Below are 19,309 nucleotides of genomic sequence, written 5' to 3'. Positions count from 1 at the left end.
CCCTTCCACAACCATTGCTTTTTAACCAGCTGCTCCTTCCACAACCATTGCTTTTTAACCAGCTGCTCCTTCCACAACCATTGCTTTTTAACCAGCTGCTCCTTCCACAACCATTGCTTTTTAACCAGCTGCTCCTTCCACAACCATTGCTTTATAACCAGCTGCTCCTTCCACAACCATTGCTTTTTAACCAGCTGCTCCTTCCACAACCATTGCTTTTTAACCAGCTGCTCCTTCCACAACCATTGCTTTTTAACCAGCTGCTCCTTCCACAACCATTGCTTTTTAACCAGCTGCTCCTTCCACAACCATTGCTTTTTAACCAGCTGCCCCTTCCACAACCATTGCTTTTTAACCAGCTGCTCCTTCCACAACCATTGCTTTTTAACCAGCTCTCCCTTCCACAACCATTGCTTTTTAACCAGCTCTCCCTTCCACAACCATTGCTTTTTAACCAGCTGCTCCTTCCACAACCATTGCTTTTTAACCAGGTGCGCCTTCCACAACCATTGCTTTTTAACCAGCTGCTCCTTCCACAACCATTGCTTTTTAACCAGCTGCTCCTTCCACAACCATTGCTTTTTAACCAGCTGTCCCTTCCACAACCATTGCTTTTTAACCAGCTGCCCCTTCCACAACCATTGCTTTTTAACCAGCTGCTCCTTCCACAACCATTGCTTTTTAACCAGCTGTCCCTTCCACAACCATTGCTTTTTAACCAGCTGCTCCTTCCACAACCATTGCTTTTTAACCAGCTGCTCCTTCCACAACCATTGCTTTTTAACCAGCTGCTCCTTCCACAACCATTGCTTTTTAACCAGCTGCTCCTTCCACAACCATTGCTTTTTAACCAGCTGCTCCTTCCACAACCATTGCTTTTTAACCAGCTGCTCCTTCCACAACCATTGCTTTTTAACCAGCTGCTCCTTCCACAACCATTGCTTTTTAACCAGCTGCTCCTTCCGCAACCATTGCTTTTTAACCAGCTGCTCCTTCCACAACCATTGCTTTTTAACCAGCTGCTCCTTCCACAACCATTGCTTTTTAACCAGCTGCTCCTTCCACAACCATTGCTTTTTAACCAGCTGCTCCTTCCACAACCATTGCTTTTTAACCAACTGCTCCTTCCACAACCATTGCTTTTTAACCAACTGTCCCTTCCACAACCATTGCTTTTTAACCAGCTGCCCCTTCCACAACCATTGCTTTTTAACCAGCTGCCCCTTCCACAACCATTGCTTTTTAACCAGCTGTCCCTTCCACAACCATTGCTTTTTAACCAGCTGTCCCTTCCACAACCATTGCTTTTTAACCAGCTGCTCCTTCCACAACCATTGCTTTTTAACCAGCTGTCCCTTCCACAACCATTGCTTTTTAACCAGCTGCTCCTTCCACAACCATTGCTTTTTAACCAGCTGCTCCTTCCACAACCATTGCTTTTTAACCAGCTGCTCCTTCCACAACCATTGCTTTTTAACCAGCTGTCCCTTCCACAACCATTGCTTTTTAACCAGCTGCTCCTTCCACAGCCATTGCTTTTTAACCAGCTGCTCCTTCCACAACCATTGCTTTTTAACCAGCTGCTCCTTCCACAACCATTGCTTTTTAACCAGCTGCTCCTTCCACAACCATTGCTTTTTAACCAGCTGCTCCTTCCACAACCATTGCTTTTTAACCAGCTGCCCCTTCCACAACCATTGCTTTTTAACCAGCTGCTCCTTCCACAACCATTGCTTTTTAACCAGCTGCTCCTTCCACAACCATTGCTTTTTAACCAGCTCTCCCTTCCACAACCATTGCTTTTTAACCAGCTGCCCCTTCCACAACCATTGCTTTTTAACCAGCTGCTCCTTCCACAACCATTGCTTTTTAACCAGCTGTCCCTTCCACAACCATTGCTTTTTAACCAGCTGCTCCTTCCACAACCATTGCTTTTTAACCAGCTGTCCCTTCCACAACCATTGCTTTTTAACCAGCTGCTCCTTCCACAACCATTGCTTTTTAACCAGCTGCTCCTTCCACAACCATTGCTTTTTAACCAGCTGCTCCTTCCACAACCATTGCTTTTTAACCAGCTGCTCCTTCCACAACCATTGCTTTTTAACCAGCTGCTCCTTCCACAACCATTGCTTTTTAACCAGCTGCTCCTTCCACAACCATTGCTTTTTAACCAGCTGTCCCTTCCGCAACCATTGCTTTATAACCAGCTGCTCCTTCCACAACCATTGCTTTTTAACCAGCTGTCCCTTCCACAACCATTGCTTTTTAAACAGCTGCTCCTTCCACAACCATTGCTTTTTAACCAGCTGCTCCTTCCACAACCATTGCTTTTTAACCAGCTGCTCCTTCCACAACCATTGCTTTTTAACCAGCTCTCCCTTCCACAACCATTGCTTTTTAACCAGCTGCTCCTTCCACAACCATTGCTTTTTAACCAGCTGTCCCTTCCACAACCATTGCTTTTTAACCAGCTGCTCCTTCCACAACCATTGCTTTTTAACCAGCTGTCCCTTCCACAACCATTGCTTTTTAACCAGCTGCTCCTTCCACAACCATTGCTTTTTAACCAGCTGCTCCTTCCACAACCATTGCTTTTTAACCAGCTGCTCCTTCCACAACCATTGCTTTTTAACCAGCTGTCCCTTCCACAACCATTGCTTTTTAACCAGCTGTCCCTTCCACAACCATTGCTTTTTAACCAGCTGCTCCTTCCACAACCATTGCTTTTTAACCAGCTGTCCCTTCCACAACCATTGCTTTTTAACCAGCTGCTCCTTCCACAACCATTGCTTTTTAACCAGCTGCTCCTTCCACAACCATTGCTTTTTAACCAGCTGCTCCTTCCACAACCATTGCTTTTTAACCAGCTGTCCCTTCCACAACCATTGCTTTTTAACCAGCTGCTCCTTCCACAACCATTGCTTTTTAACCAGCTGTCCCTTCCACAACCATTGCTTTTTAACCAGCTGTCCCTTCCACAACCATTGCTTTTTAACCAGCTGCTCCTTCCACAACCATTGCTTTTTAACCAGCTGCTCCTTCCACAACCATTGCTTTTTAACCAGCTGCTCCTTCCACAACCATTGCTTTTTAACCAGCTGCTCCTTCCACAACCATAGCTTTTTAACCAGCTGCTCCTTCCACAACCATTGCTTTTTAACCAGCTGCTCCTTCCACAGCCATTGCTTTTTAACCAGCTGCTCCTTCCACAGCCATTGCTTTTTAACCAGCTGTCCCTTCCACAACCATTGCTTTTTAACCAGCTGCTCCTTCCACAACCATTGCTTTTTAACCAGCTGCTCCTTCCACAACCATTGCTTTTTAACCAGCTGCTCCTTCCGCAACCATTGCTTTTTAACCAGCTGTCGCTTCCGCAACCATTGCTTTATAACCAGCTGCTCCTTCCACAACCATTGCTTTTTAACCAGCTGCTCCTTCCACAACCATTGCTTTTTAACCAGCTGTCCCTTCCACAACCATTGCTTTTTAACCAGCTCTCCCTTCCACAACCATTGCTTTTTAACCAGCTGCTCCTTCCACAACCATTGCTTTTTAACCAGCTGCTCCTTCCACAACCATTGCTTTTTAACCAGCTGCTCCTTCCACAACCATTGCTTTTTAACCAGCTGCTCCTTCCACAACCATTGCTTTTTAACCAGCTGCTCCTTCCACAACCATTGCTTTTTAACCAGCTGCTCCTTCCACAACCATTGCTTTTTAACCAGCTGCTCCTTCCACAACCATTGCTTTTTAACCAGCTGCTCCTTCCACAACCATTGCTTTATAACCAGCTGCTCCTTCCACAACCATTGCTTTTTAACCAGCTGCTCCTTCCACAACCATTGCTTTTTAACCAGCTGCTCCTTCCACAACCATTGCTTTTTAACCAGCTGTCCCTTCCACAACCATTGCTTTTTAACCAGCTGCTCCTTCCACAACCATTGCTTTTTAACCAGCTGCTCCTTCCACAACCATTGCTTTATAACCAGCTGCTCCTTCCACAACCATTGCTTTTTAACCAGCTGCTCCTTCCACAACCATTGCTTTTTAACCAGCTGCTCCTTCCACAACCATTGCTTTTTAACCAGCTGTCCCTTCCACAACCATTGCTTTTTAACCAGCTGCTCCTTCCACAACCATTGCTTTTTAACCAGCTGTCCCTTCCACAACCATTGCTTTTTAACCAGCTGCTCCTTCCACAACCATTGCTTTTTAACCAGCTGTCCCTTCCACAACCATTGCTTTTTAACCAGCTGCTCCTTCCACAACCATTGCTTTTTAACCAGCTGCTCCTTCCACAACCATTGCTTTTTAACCAGCTGCTCCTTCCACAACCATTGCTTTTTAACCAGCTGTCCCTTCCACAACCATTGCTTTTTAACCAGCTGCTCCTTCCACAACCATTGCTTTTTAACCAGCTGCTCCTTCCACAACCATTGCTTTTTAACCAGCTGCTCCTTCCCCAACCATTGCTTTTTAACCAGCTGTCCCTTCCACAACCATTGCTTTTTAACCAGCTGCTCCTTCCGCAACCATTGCTTTTTAACCAGCTGCTCCTTCCACAACCATTGCTTTTTAACCAGCTGCTCCTTCCACAACCATTGCTTTTTAACCAACTGCTCCTTCCACAACCATTGCTTTTTAACCAGCTGCCCCTTCCACAACCATTGCTTTTTAACCAGCTGTCCCTTCCACAACCATTGATTTTTAACCAGCTGCTCCTTCCACAACCATTGCTTTTTAACCAGCTGCCCCTTCCACAACCATTGCTTTTTAACCAGCTGCTCCTTCCACAACCATTGCTTTTTAACCAGCTGCTCCTTCCACAACCATTGCTTTTTAACCAGCTGCTCCTTCCACAACCATTGCTTTTTAACCAGCTGTCCCTTCCACAACCATTGCTTTTTAACCAGCTGCCCCTTCCACAACCATTGCTTTTTAACCAGCTGCTCCTTCCACAACCATTGCTTTTTAACCAGCTGCTCCTTCCACAACCATTGCTTTTTAACCAGCTGCTCCTTCCACAACCATTGCTTTTTAACCAGCAGTCCCTTCCACAACCATTGCTTTTTAACCAGCTGTCCCTTCCACAACCATTGCTTTTTAACCAGCTGCTCCTTCCTCAACCATTGCTTTTTAACCAGCTGCTCCTTCCACAACCATTGCTTTTTAACCATCTGCTCCTTCCACAACCATTGCTTTTTAACCAGCTGCTCCTTCCACAACCATTGCTTTTTAACCAGCTGCTCCTTCCACAACCATTGCTTTTTAACCAGCTGCCCCTTCCACAACCATTGCTTTTTAACCAGCTCTCCCTTCCACAACCATTGCTTTTTAACCAGCTGCTCCTTCCACAACCATTGCTTTTTAACCAGCTGTCCCTTCCACAACCATTGCTTTTTAACCAGCTGCTCCTTCCACAACCATTGCTTTTTAACCAGCTGTCCCTTCCACAACCATTGCTTTTTAACCAGCTGCTCCTTCCACAACCATTGCTTTTCAACCAACTGCTCCTTCCACAACCATTGCTTTTTAACCAGCTGTCCCTTCCACAACCATTGCTTTTTAACCAGCTGTCCCTTCCACAACCATTGCTTTTTAACCAGCTGCTCCTTCCACAACCATTGCTTTTTAACCAGCTGTCCCTTCCACAACCATTGCTTTTTAACCAGCTGCTCCTTCCACAACCATTGCTTTTTAACCAGCTGCTCCTTCCACAACCATTGCTTTTTAACCAGCTGCTCCTTCCACAACCATTGCTTTTTAACCAGCTGCTCCTTCCACAACCATTGCTTTTTAACCAGCTGTCCCTTCCACAACCATTGCTTTTTAACCAGCTGTCCCTTCCACAACCATTGCTTTTTAACCAGCTGTCCCTTCCGCAACCATTGCTTTTTAACCAGCTGCTCCTTCCACAACCATTGCTTTTTAACCAGCTGCTCCTTCCACAACCATTGCTTTTTAACCAGCTGTCCCTTCCACAACCATTGCTTTTTAACCAGCTGCTCCTTCCACAACCATTGCTTTTTAACCAGCTGCTCCTTCCACAACCATTGCTTTTTAACCAGCTGCTCCTTCCACAACCATTGCTTTTTAACCAGCTGCTCCTTCCACAACCATTGCTTTATAACCAGCTGCTCCTTCCACAACCATTGCTTTTTAACCAGCTGCTCCTTCCACAACCATTGCTTTTTAACCAGCTGCTCCTTCCACAACCATTGCTTTTTAACCAGCTGCTCCTTCCACAACCATTGCTTTTTAACCAGCTGCCCCTTCCACAACCATTGCTTTTTAACCAGCTGCTCCTTCCACAACCATTGCTTTTTAACCAGCTCTCCCTTCCACAACCATTGCTTTTTAACCAGCTCTCCCTTCCACAACCATTGCTTTTTAACCAGCTGCTCCTTCCACAACCATTGCTTTTTAACCAGCTGCTCCTTCCACAACCATTGCTTTTTAACCAGCTGCTCCTTCCACAACCATTGCTTTTTAACCAGCTGCTCCTTCCGCAACCATTGCTTTTTAACCAGCTGTCCCTTCCACAACCATTGCTTTTTAACCAGCTGCTCCTTCCACAACCATTGCTTTTTAACCAGCTGCTCCTTCCACAACCATTGCTTTTTAACCAGCTGCTCCTTCCACAACCATTGCTTTTTAACCAGCTGTCCCTTCCACAACCATTGCTTTTTAACAGCTGTCCCTTCCACAACCATTGCTTTTTAACCAGCTGCTCCTTCCACAACCATTGCTTTTTAACCAGCTGTCCCTTCCACAACCATTGCTTTTTAACCAGCTGCTCCTTCCACAACCATTGCTTTTTAACCAGCTGCTCCTTCCACAACCATTGCTTTTTAACCAGCTGCTCCTTCCACAACCATTGCTTTTTAACCAGCTGTCCCTTCCACAACCATTGCTTTTTAACCAGCTGCTCCTTCCACAACCATTGCTTTTTAACCAGCTGCCCCTTCCACAACCATTGCTTTTTAACCAGCTGCTCCTTCCACAACCATTGCTTTTTAACCAGCTGCCCCTTCCACAACCATTGCTTTTTAACCAGCTGCTCCTTCCACAACCATTGCTTTTTAACCAGCTGCTCATTCCACAACCATTGCTTTTTAACCAGCTGCTCCTTCCACAACCATTGCTTTTTAACCAGCTGCTCCTTCCACAACCATTGCTTTTTAACCAGCTGCTCCTTCCACAACCATTGCTTTTTAACCAGCTGCTCCTTCCACAACCATTGCTTTTTAACCAGCTGCTCCTTCCACAACCATTGCTTTTTAACCAGCTGCTCCTTCCGCAACCATTGCTTTTTAACCAGCTGCTCCTTCCACAACCATTGCTTTTTAACCAGCTGCTCCTTCCACAACCATTGCTTTTTAACCAGCTGCTCCTTCCACAACCATTGCTTTTTAACCAGCTGCTCCTTCCACAACCATTGCTTTTTAACCAACTGCTCCTTCCACAATCTTTGCTTTTTAACCAACTGTCCCTTCCACAACCATTGCTTTTTAACCAGCTGCCCCTTCCACAACCATTGCTTTTTAACCAGCTGTCCCTTCCACAACCATTGCTTTTTAACCAGCTGTCCCTTCCACAACCATTGCTTTTTAACCAGCTGCTCCTTCCACAACCATTGCTTTTTAACCAGCTGTCCCTTCCACAACCATTGCTTTTTAACCAGCTGCTCCTTCCACAACCATTGCTTTTTAACCAGCTGCTCCTTCCACAACCATTGCTTTTTAACCAGCTGCTCCTTCCACAACCATTGATTTTAACCAGCTGTCCCTTCCACAACCATTGCTTTTTAACCAGCTGCTCCTTCCACAGCCATTGCTTTTTAACCAGCTGCTCCTTCCACAACCATTGCTTTTTAACCAGCTGCTCCTTCCACAACCATTGCTTTTTAACCAGCTGCTCCTTCCACAACCATTGCTTTTTAACCAGCTGCTCCTTCCACAACCATTGCTTTTTAACCAGCTGTCCCTTCCACAACCATTGCTTTTTAACCAGCTGCTCCTTCCACAACCATTGCTTTTTAACCAGCTGCTCCTTCCACAACCATTGCTTTTTAACCAGCTGCTCCTTCCACAACCATTGCTTTTTAACCAGCTGCTCCTTCCACAACCATTGCTTTTTAACCAGCTGCTCCTTCCACAACCATTGCTTTTTAACCAGCTCTCCCTTCCACAACCATTGCTTTTTAACCAGCTGCTCCTTCCACAACCATTGCTTTTTAACCAGCTGCTCCTTCCACAACCATTGCTTTTTAACCAGCTGCTCCTTCCACAACCATTGCTTTTTAACCAGCTGCTCCTTCCACAACCATTGCTTTTTAACCAGCTGCTCCTTCCACAACCATTGCTTTTTAACCAGCTGCTCCTTCCACAACCATTGCTTTTTAACCAGCTGTCCCTTCCGCAACCATTGCTTTATAACCAGCTGCTCCTTCCACAACCATTGCTTTTTAACCAGCTGTCCCTTCCACAACCATTGCTTTTTAACCAGCTGCTCCTTCCACAACCATTGCTTTTTAACCAGCTGCTCCTTCCACAACCATTGCTTTTTAACCAGCTGTCCCTTCCACAACCATTGCTTTTTAACCAGCTGCTCCTTCCACAACCATTGCTTTTTAAACAGCTGTCCCTTCCACAACCATTGCTTTTTAACCAGCTGCTCCTTCCACAACCATTGCTTTTTAACCAGCTGCTCCTTCCACAACCATTGCTTTTTAACCAGCTGCTCCTTCCACAACCATTGTTTTTTAACCAGCTGTCCCTTCCACAACCATTGCTTTTTAACCAGCTGTCCCTTCCACAACCATTGCTTTTTAACCAGCTGCTCCTTCCACAACCATTGCTTTTTAACCAGCTGTCCCTTCCACAACCATTGCTTTTTAACCAGCTGCTCCTTCCACAACCATTGCTTTTTAACCAGCTGCTCCTTCCACAACCATTGCTTTTTAACCAGCTGCTCCTTCCACAACCATTGCTTTTTAACCAGCTGTCCCTTCCACAACCATTGCTTTTTAACCAGCTGCTCCTTCCACAACCATTGCTTTTTAACCAGCTGTCCCTTCCACAACCTTGCTTTTTAACCAGCTGTCCCTTCCACAACCATTGCTTTTTAACCAGCTGCTCCTTCCACAACCATTGCTTTTTAACCAGCTGCTCCTTCCACAACCATTGCTTTTTAACCAGCTGCTCCTTCCACAACCATTGCTTTTTAACCAGCTGCTCCTTCCACAACCATTGCTTTTTAACCAGCTGCTCCTTCCACAACCATTGCTTTTTAACCAGCTGCTCCTTCCACAGCCATTGCTTTTTAACCAGCTGCTCCTTCCACAGCCATTGCTTTTTAACCAGCTGTCCCTTCCACAACCATTGCTTTTTAACCAGCTGCTCCTTCCACAACCATTGCTTTTTAACCAGCTGCTCCTTCCACAACCATTGCTTTTTAACCAGCTGCTCCTTCCGCAACCATTGCTTTTTAACCAGCTGTCCCTTCCGCAACCATTGCTTTATAACCAGCTGCTCCTTCCACAACCATTGCTTTTTAACCAGCTGCTCCTTCCACAACCATTGCTTTTTAACCAGCTGTCCCTTCCACAACCATTGCTTTTTAACCAGCTCTCCCTTCCACAACCATTGCTTTTTAACCAGCTGCTCCTTCCACAACCATTGCTTTTTAACCAGCTGCTCCTTCCACAACCATTGCTTTTTAACCAGCTGCTCCTTCCACAACCATTGCTTTTTAACCAGCTGCTCCTTCCACAACCATTGCTTTTTAACCAGCTGCTCCTTCCACAACCATTGTTTTTTAACCAGCTGTCCCTTCCACAACCATTGCTTTTTAACCAGCTGTCCCTTCCACAACCATTGCTTTTTAACCAGCTGCTCCTTCCACAACCATTGCTTTTTAACCAGCTGTCCCTTCCACAACCATTGCTTTTTAACCAGCTGCTCCTTCCACAACCATTGCTTTTTAACCAGCTGCTCCTTCCACAACCATTGCTTTTTAACCAGCTGCTCCTTCCACAACCATTGCTTTTTAACCAGCTGTCCCTTCCACAACCATTGCTTTTTAACCAGCTGCTCCTTCCACAACCATTGCTTTTTAACCAGCTGTCCCTTCCACAACCTTGCTTTTTAACCAGCTGTCCCTTCCACAACCATTGCTTTTTAACCAGCTGCTCCTTCCACAACCATTGCTTTTTAACCAGCTGCTCCTTCCACAACCATTGCTTTTTAACCAGCTGCTCCTTCCACAACCATTGCTTTTTAACCAGCTGCTCCTTCCACAACCATTGCTTTTTAACCAGCTGCTCCTTCCACAACCATTGCTTTTTAACCAGCTGCTCCTTCCACAGCCATTGCTTTTTAACCAGCTGCTCCTTCCACAGCCATTGCTTTTTAACCAGCTGTCCCTTCCACAACCATTGCTTTTTAACCAGCTGCTCCTTCCACAACCATTGCTTTTTAACCAGCTGCTCCTTCCACAACCATTGCTTTTTAACCAGCTGCTCCTTCCGCAACCATTGCTTTTTAACCAGCTGTCCCTTCCGCAACCATTGCTTTATAACCAGCTGCTCCTTCCACAACCATTGCTTTTTAACCAGCTGCTCCTTCCACAACCATTGCTTTTTAACCAGCTGTCCCTTCCACAACCATTGCTTTTTAACCAGCTCTCCCTTCCACAACCATTGCTTTTTAACCAGCTGCTCCTTCCACAACCATTGCTTTTTAACCAGCTGCTCCTTCCACAACCATTGCTTTTTAACCAGCTGCTCCTTCCACAACCATTGCTTTTTAACCAGCTGCTCCTTCCACAACCATTGCTTTTTAACCAGCTGCTCCTTCCACAACCATTGCTTTTTAACCAGCTGCTCCTTCCACAACCATTGCTTTTTAACCAACTGCTCCTTCCACAATCTTTGCTTTTTAACCAACTGTCCCTTCCACAACCATTGCTTTTTAACCAGCTGCCCCTTCCACAACCATTGCTTTTTAACCAGCTGTCCCTTCCACAACCATTGCTTTTTAACCAGCTGTCCCTTCCACAACCATTGCTTTTTAACCAGCTGCTCCTTCCACAACCATTGCTTTTTAACCAGCTGTCCCTTCCACAACCATTGCTTTTTAACCAGCTGCTCCTTCCACAACCATTGCTTTTTAACCAGCTGCTCCTTCCACAACCATTGCTTTTTAACCAGCTGCTCCTTCCACAACCATTGCTTTTTAACCAGCTGTCCCTTCCACAACCATTGCTTTTTAACCAGCTGCTCCTTCCACAGCCATTGCTTTTTAACCAGCTGCTCCTTCCACAACCATTGCTTTTTAACCAGCTGCTCCTTCCACAACCATTGCTTTTTAACCAGCTGCTCCTTCCACAACCATTGCTTTTTAACCAGCTGCTCCTTCCACAACCATTGCTTTTTAACCAGCTGTCCCTTCCACAACCATTGCTTTTTAACCAGCTGCTCCTTCCACAACCATTGCTTTTTAACCAGCTGCTCCTTCCACAACCATTGCTTTTTAACCAGCTGCTCCTTCCACAACCATTGCTTTTTAACCAGCTGCTCCTTCCACAACCATTGCTTTTTAACCAGCTGCTCCTTCCACAACCATTGCTTTTTAACCAGCTGCTCCTTCCACAACCATTGCTTTTTAACCAGCTGTCCCTTCCACAACCATTGCTTTTTAACCAGCTGTCCCTTCCACAACCATTGCTTTTTAACCAGCTGCTCCTTCCACAACCATTGCTTTTTAACCAGCTGCCCCTTCCACAACCATTGCTTTTTAACCAGCTGCTCCTTCCACAACCATTGCTTTTTAACCAGCTGCTCCTTCCACAGCCATTGCTTTTTAACCAGCTGCTCCTTCCACAACCATTGCTTTTTAACCAGCTGCTCCTTCCACAACCATTGCTTTTTAACCAGCTGCTCCTTCCACAACCATTGCTTTTTAACCAGCTGCTCCTTCCACAACCATTGCTTTTTAACCAGCTGTCCCTTCCGCAACCATTGCTTTATAACCAGCTGCTCCTTCCACAACCATTGCTTTTTAACCAGCTGTCCCTTCCACAACCATTGCTTTTTAACCAGCTGCTCCTTCCACAACCATTGCTTTTTAACCAGCTGCTCCTTCCACAACCATTGCTTTTTAACCAGCTGCTCCTTCCACAACCATTGCTTTTTAACCAGCTCTCCCTTCCACAACCATTGCTTTTTAACCAGCTGCCCCTTCCACAACCATTGCTTTTTAACCAGCTGCTCCTTCCACAACCATTGCTTTTTAACCAGCTGCTCCTTCCACAACCATTGCTTTTTAACCAGCTGCTCCTTCCACAACCATTGCTTTTTAACCAGCTGTCCCTTCCACAACCATTGCTTTTTAACCAGCTGCTCCTTCCACAACCATTGCTTTTTAACCAGCTGTCCCTTCCACAACCATTGCTTTTTAACCAGCTGCTCCTTCCACAACCATTGCTTTTTAACCAGCTGCTCCTTCCACAACCATTGCTTTTTAACCAGCTGCTCCTTCCACAACCATTGTTTTTTAACCAGCTGTCCCTTCCACAACCATTGCTTTTTAACCAGCTGTCCCTTCCACAACCATTGCTTTTTAACCAGCTGCTCCTTCCACAACCATTGCTTTTTAACCAGCTGTCCCTTCCACAACCATTGCTTTTTAACCAGCTGCTCCTTCCACAACCATTGCTTTTTAACCAGCTGCTCCTTCCACAACCATTGCTTTTTAACCAGCTGCTCCTTCCACAACCATTGCTTTTTAACCAGCTGTCCCTTCCACAACCATTGCTTTTTAACCAGCTGCTCCTTCCACAACCATTGCTTTTTAACCAGCTCTCCCTTCCACAACCATTGCTTTTTAACCAGCTGCTCCTTCCACAACCATTGCTTTTTAACCAGCTGCTCCTTCCACAACCATTGCTTTTTAACCAGCTGCTCCTTCCACAACCATTGCTTTTTAACCAGCTGCTCCTTCCACAACCATTGCTTTTTAACCAGCTGCTCCTTCCACAACCATTGCTTTTTAACCAGCTGCTCCTTCCACAACCATTGCTTTTTAACCAGCTGCCCCTTCCACAACCATTGCTTTTTAACCAGCTGCTACTTCCACAACCATTGCTTTTTAACCTGCTGCTCCTTCCACAACCATTGCTTTTTAACCAGCTGCTCCTTCCACAACCATTGCTTTTTAACCAGCTGCTCCTTCCACAACCATTGCTTTTTAACCAGCTGTCCCTTCCACAACCATTGCTTTTTAACCAGCTGCTCCTTCCACAACCATTGCTTTTTAACCAGCTGCTCCTTCCACAACCATTGCTTTTTAACCAGCTGCTCCTTCCACAACCATTGCTTTTTAACCAGCTGCTCCTTCCACAACCATTGCTTTATAACCAGCTGCTCCTTCCACAACCATTGCTTTTTAACCAGCTGCTCCTTCCACAACCATTGCTTTTTAACCAGCTGCTCCTTCCACAACCATTGCTTTTTAACCAGCTGTCCCTTCCACAACCATTGCTTTTTAACCAGCTGCTCCTTCCACAACCATTGCTTTTTAACCAGCTGCTCCTTCCACAACCATTGCTTTATAACCAGCTGCTCCTTCCACAACCATTGCTTTTTAACCAGCTGCTCCTTCCACAACCATTGCTTTTTAACCAGCTGCTCCTTCCACAACCATTGCTTTTTAACCAGCTGTCCCTTCCACAACCATTGCTTTTTAACCAGCTGCTCCTTCCACAACCATTGCTTTTTAACCAGCTGTCCCTTCCACAACCATTGCTTTTTAACCAGCTGCTCCTTCCACAACCATTGCTTTTTAACCAGCTGTCCCTTCCACAACCATTGCTTTTTAACCAGCTGCTCCTTCCACAACCATTGCTTTTTAACCAGCTGCTCCTTCCACAACCATTGCTTTTTAACCAGCTGCTCCTTCCACAACCATTGCTTTTTAACCAGCTGTCCCTTCCACAACCATTGCTTTTTAACCAGCTGCTCCTTCCACAACCATTGCTTTTTAACCAGCTGCTCCTTCCACAACCATTGCTTTTTAACCTGCTGCTCCTTCCCCAACCATTGCTTTTTAACCAGCCGACCCTTCCACAACCATTGCTTTTTAACCAGCTGCTCCTTCCGCAACCATTGCTTTTTAACCAGCTGCTCCTTCCGCAACCATTGCTTTTTAACCAGCTGCTCCTTCCACAACCATTGCTTTTTAACCAGCTGCTCCTTCCACAACCATTGCTTTTTAACCAGCTGCTCCTTCCACAACCATTGCTTTTTAACCAGCTGTCCCTTCCACAACCATTGCTTTTTAACCAGCTGCTCCTTCCACAACCATTGCTTTTTAACCAGCTGTCCCTTCCACAACCATTGCTTTTTAACCAGCTGTCCCTTCCACAACCATTGCTTTATAACCAGCTGCTCGTTCCACAACCATTGCTTTTTAACCAGCTGTCCCTTCCGCAACCATTGCTTTATAACCAGCTGCTCCTTCCACAACCATTGCTTTTTAACCAGCTGCTCCTTCCACAACCATTGCTTTTTAACCAGCTGCTCCTTCCACAACCATTGCTTTTTAACCAGCTGTCCCTTCCACAACCATTGCTTTTTAACCAGCTGTCCCTTCCACAACCATTGCTTTTTAACCAGCTGCCCCTTCCACAACCATTGCTTTTTAACCAGCTGTCCCTTCCACAACCATTGCTTTTTAACCAGCTGTCCCTTCCACAACCATTGCTTTTTAACCAGCTGCTCCTTCCACAACCATTGCTTTTTAACCAGCTGCTCCTTCCACAACCATTGCTTTTTAACCAGCTGCTCCTTCCACAACCATTGCTTTTTAACCAGCTGTCCCTTCCACAACAATTGCTTTTTAACCAGCTGCTCCTTCCACAACCATTGCTTTTTAACCAGCTGCTCCTTCCACAACCATTGCTTTTTAACCAGCTGCTCCTTCCACAACCATTGCTTTTTAATCAGCTGCTCCTTCCACAACCATTGCTTTTTAACCAGCTGCCCCTTCCACAACCATTGCTTTTTAACCAGCTGCTCCTTCCACAACCATTGCTTTTTAACCAGCTGCCCCTTCCACAACCATTGCTTTTTAACCAGCTGTCCCTTCCACAACCATTGCTTTTTAACCAGCTGCTCCTTCCACAACCATTGCTTTTTAACCAGCTGCTCCTTCCACAACCATTGCTTTTTAACCAGCTGCTCCTTCCACAACCATTGCTTTTTAACCAGCTGCTCCTTCCACAACCATTGCTTTTTAACCAGCTGCTCCTTCCACAGCCATTGCTTTTTAACCAGCTGCTCCTTCCACAACCATTGCTTTTTAACCAGCTGCTCCTTCCACAACCATTGCTTTATAACCAGCTGCTCCTTCCCCAACCATTGCTTTTTAACCAGCTGTCCCTTCCACAACCATTGCTTTTTAACCAGCTGCTCCTTCCACAACCATTGCTTTATAACCAGCTGCTCCTTCCCCAACCATTGCTTTTTAACCAGCTGTCCCTTCCACAACCATTGCTTTTTAACCAGCTGCTCCTTCCACAACCATTGCTTTTTAACCAGCTGCCCCTTCCACAACCATTGCTTTTTAACCATCTGTCCCTTCCACAACCATTGCTTTTTAACCAGCTGCTCCTTCCACAACCATTGCTTTATAACCAGCTGCTCCTTCCACAACCATTGCTTTTTAACCAGCTGTCCCTTCCACAACCATTGCTTTTTAACCAGCTGCTCCTTCCACAACCATTGCTTTTTAACCAGCTGCTCCTTCCACAACCATTGCTTTTTAACCAGCTGCTCCTTCCACAACCATTGCTTTTTAACCAGCTGCTCCTTCCACAACCATTGCTTTTTAACCAGCTGCTCCTTCCACAACCATTGCTTTTTAACCAGCTGCTCCTTCCACAACCATTGCTTTTTAACCAGCTGTCCCTTCCACAACCATTGCTTTTTAACCAGCTGCTCCTTCCACAGCCATTGCTTTTTAACCAGCTGTCCCTTCCACAACCATTGCTTTTTAACCAGCTGCTCCTTCCACAACCATTGCTTTTTAACCAGCTGCTCCTTCCACAACCATTGCTTTTTAACCAGCTGCTCCTTCCACAACCATTGCTTTTTAACCAGCTGCTCCTTCCACAACCATTGCTTTTTAACCAGCTGTCCCTTCCACAACCATTGCTTTTTAACCAGCTGCCCCTTCCACAACCATTGCTTTTTAACCAGCTGCCCCTTCCACAACCATTGCTTTTTAACCAGCTGCTCCTTCCACAACCATTGCTTTTTAACCAGCTGCTCCTTCCACAACCATTGCTTTTTAACCAGCTGTCCCTTCCACAACCATTGCTTTTTAACCAGCTGTCCCTTCCACAACCATTGCTTTTTAACCAGCTGTCCCTTCCACAACCATTGCTTTTTAACCAGCTGCTCCTTCCACAACCATTGCTTTTTAACCAGCTGCTCCTTCCACAACCATTGCTTTTTAACCAGCTGCTCCTTCCACAACCATTGCTTTTTAACCAGCTGCTCCTTCCACAACCATTGCTTTTTAACCAGCTGCTCCTTCCACAACCATTGCTTTTTAACCAGCTGCTCCTTCCACAACCATTGCTTTTTAACCAGCTGTCCCTTCCACGACCATTGCTTTTTAACCAGCTGCGCCTTCCACAACCATTGCTTTATAACCAGCTGCTCCTTCCACAACCATTGCTTTTTAACCAGCTGTCCCTTCCACAACCATTGCTTTTTAACCAGCTGCTCCTTCCACAACCATTGCTTTTTAACCAGCTGCCCCTTCCACAACCATTGCTTTTTAACCAGCTGCTCCTTCCACAACCATTGCTTTTTAACCAGCTGCTCCTTCCACAACCATTGCTTTTTAACCAGCTGCTCCTTCCACAACCATTGCTTTTTAACCAGCTGCTCCTTCCACAACCATTGCTTTTTAACCAGCTGCTCCTTCCACAACCATTGCTTTTTAACCAGCTGCGCCTTCCACAACCATTGCTTTTTAACCAGCTGTCCCTTCCACAACCATTGCTTTATAACCAGCTGCCCCTTCCACAACCATTGCTTTTTAACCAGCTGCGCCTTCCACAACCATTGCTTTTTAACCAGCTGCTCCTTCCACAACCATTGCTTTATAACCAGCTGTCCCTTCCACAACCATTGCTTTTTAACCAGCTGCGCCTTCCACAACCATTGCTTTTTAACCAGCTGCTCCTTCCACAACCATTGCTTTTTAACCAGCTGTCCCTTCCACAACCATTGCTTTTTAACCAGCTGCTCCTTCCACAACCATTGCTTTTTAACCAGCTGCTCCTTCCCCAACCATTGCTTTTTAACCAGCTGCTCCTTCCACAACCATTGCTTTTTAACCAGCTGCCCCTTCCACAACCATTGCTTTTTAACCAGCTGCTCCTTCCACAACCATTGCTTTTTAACCAGCTGCTCCTTCCCCAACCATTGCTTTTTAACCAGCTGCTCCTTCCACAACCATTGCTTTTTAACCAGCTCTCCCTTCATAGAACATAGAACATTACAGCGCAGAACAGGCCCTTCGGCCCACGATGTTGCACCGACCAGTTAAAAAAAAAAACTGTGACCCTCCAACCTAAACCAATTTCTTTTCGTCCATGAACCTATCTACGGATCTCTTAAACGCCCCCAAACTAGGCGCATTTACTACTGATGCTGGCAGGGCATTCCAATCCCTCACCACCCTCTGGGTAAAGAACCTACCCCTGACATCGGTTCTATAACTACCCCCCCTCAATTTAAAGCCATGCCCCCTCGTGCTGGATTTCTCCATCAGAGGAAAAAGGCTATCACTATCCACCCTATCTAAACCTCTAATCATCTTATATGTTTCAATAAGATCCCCTCTTAGCCGCCGCCTTTCCAGCGAAAACAATCCCAAATCCCTCAGCCTCTCCTCATAGGATCTCCCCTCCATACCAGGCAACATCCTGGTAAACCTCCTCTGCACCCTCTCCAAAGCCTCCACATCCTTCCTGTAATGTGGGGACCAGAACTGCACACAGTACTCCAAGTGCGGCCGCACCAGAGTTGTGTACAGTTGCAACATAACGCTACGACTCCTAAATTCAATCCCCCTACCAATAAACGCCAAGACACCATATGCCTTCTTAACAACCTTATCTACTTGATTCCCAACTTTCAGGGATCTATGCACACATACACCTAGATCCCTCTGCTCCTCCACACTATTCAAAGTCCTCCCGTTAGCCCTATACTCAACACATCTGTTATTCCTACCAAAGTGAATTACCTCACACTTCTCCGCATTAAACTCCATCCGCCACCTCTCGGCCCAACTTTGCAACCTGTCTAAGTCTTCCTGCAAACTACGACACCCTTCCTCACTGTCTACCACACCACCGACTTTGGTGTCATCAGCAAATTTGCTAATCCACCCAACTATACCCTCATCCAGATCATTAATAAATATTACAAACAGCAGTGGCCCCAAAACAGATCCCTGAGGTACACCACTTGTAACCGCACTCCATGATGAATATTTACTATCAACCACCACCCTCTGTTTCCTATCCGCTAGCCAATTCCTGATCCAATTTCCTAGATCACCCCCAATCCCATACATCTGCATTTTCTGCAGAAGCCTACCATGGTGAACCTTCCACAACCATTGCTTTTTAACCAGCTCTCCCTTCCACAACCATTGCTTTTTAACCAGCTGCTCCTTCCACAACCATTGCTTTTTAACCAGCTGTCCCTTCCACAACCATTGCTTTTTAACCAGCTGTCCCTTCCACAACCATTGCTTTTTAACCAGCTGCTCCTTCCACAACCATTGCTTTTTAACCAGCTGCTCCTTCCACAACCATTGCTTTTTAACCAGCTGCCCCTTCCACAACCATTGCTTTATAACCAGCTGCTCCTTCCACAACCATTGCTTTTTAACCAGCTGTCCCTTCCACAACCATTGCTTTTTAACCAGCTGCTCCTTCCACAACCATTGCTTTTTAACCAGCTGCCCCTTCCACAACCATTGCTTTATAACCAGCTGCTTCTTCCACAACCATTGCTTTTTAACCAGCTGCTCCTTCCACAACCATTGCTTTTTAACCAGCTGCTCCTTCCACAACCATTGCTTTTTAACCAGCTGCTCCTTCCACAACCATTGCTTTTTAACCAGCTGCTCCTTCCACAACCATTGCTTTTTAACCAGCTGCTCCTTCCACAACCATTGCTTTTTAACCAGCTGCTCCTTCCACAACCATTGCTTTTTAA

This window comes from Mustelus asterias, unplaced genomic scaffold (genome assembly GCF_964213995.1).
Source record: "Mustelus asterias unplaced genomic scaffold, sMusAst1.hap1.1 HAP1_SCAFFOLD_783, whole genome shotgun sequence".
Classification (NCBI taxonomy): Eukaryota; Metazoa; Chordata; class Chondrichthyes; order Carcharhiniformes; family Triakidae; genus Mustelus; species Mustelus asterias.
Note: the sequence above shows the minus strand (reverse complement) of the source record.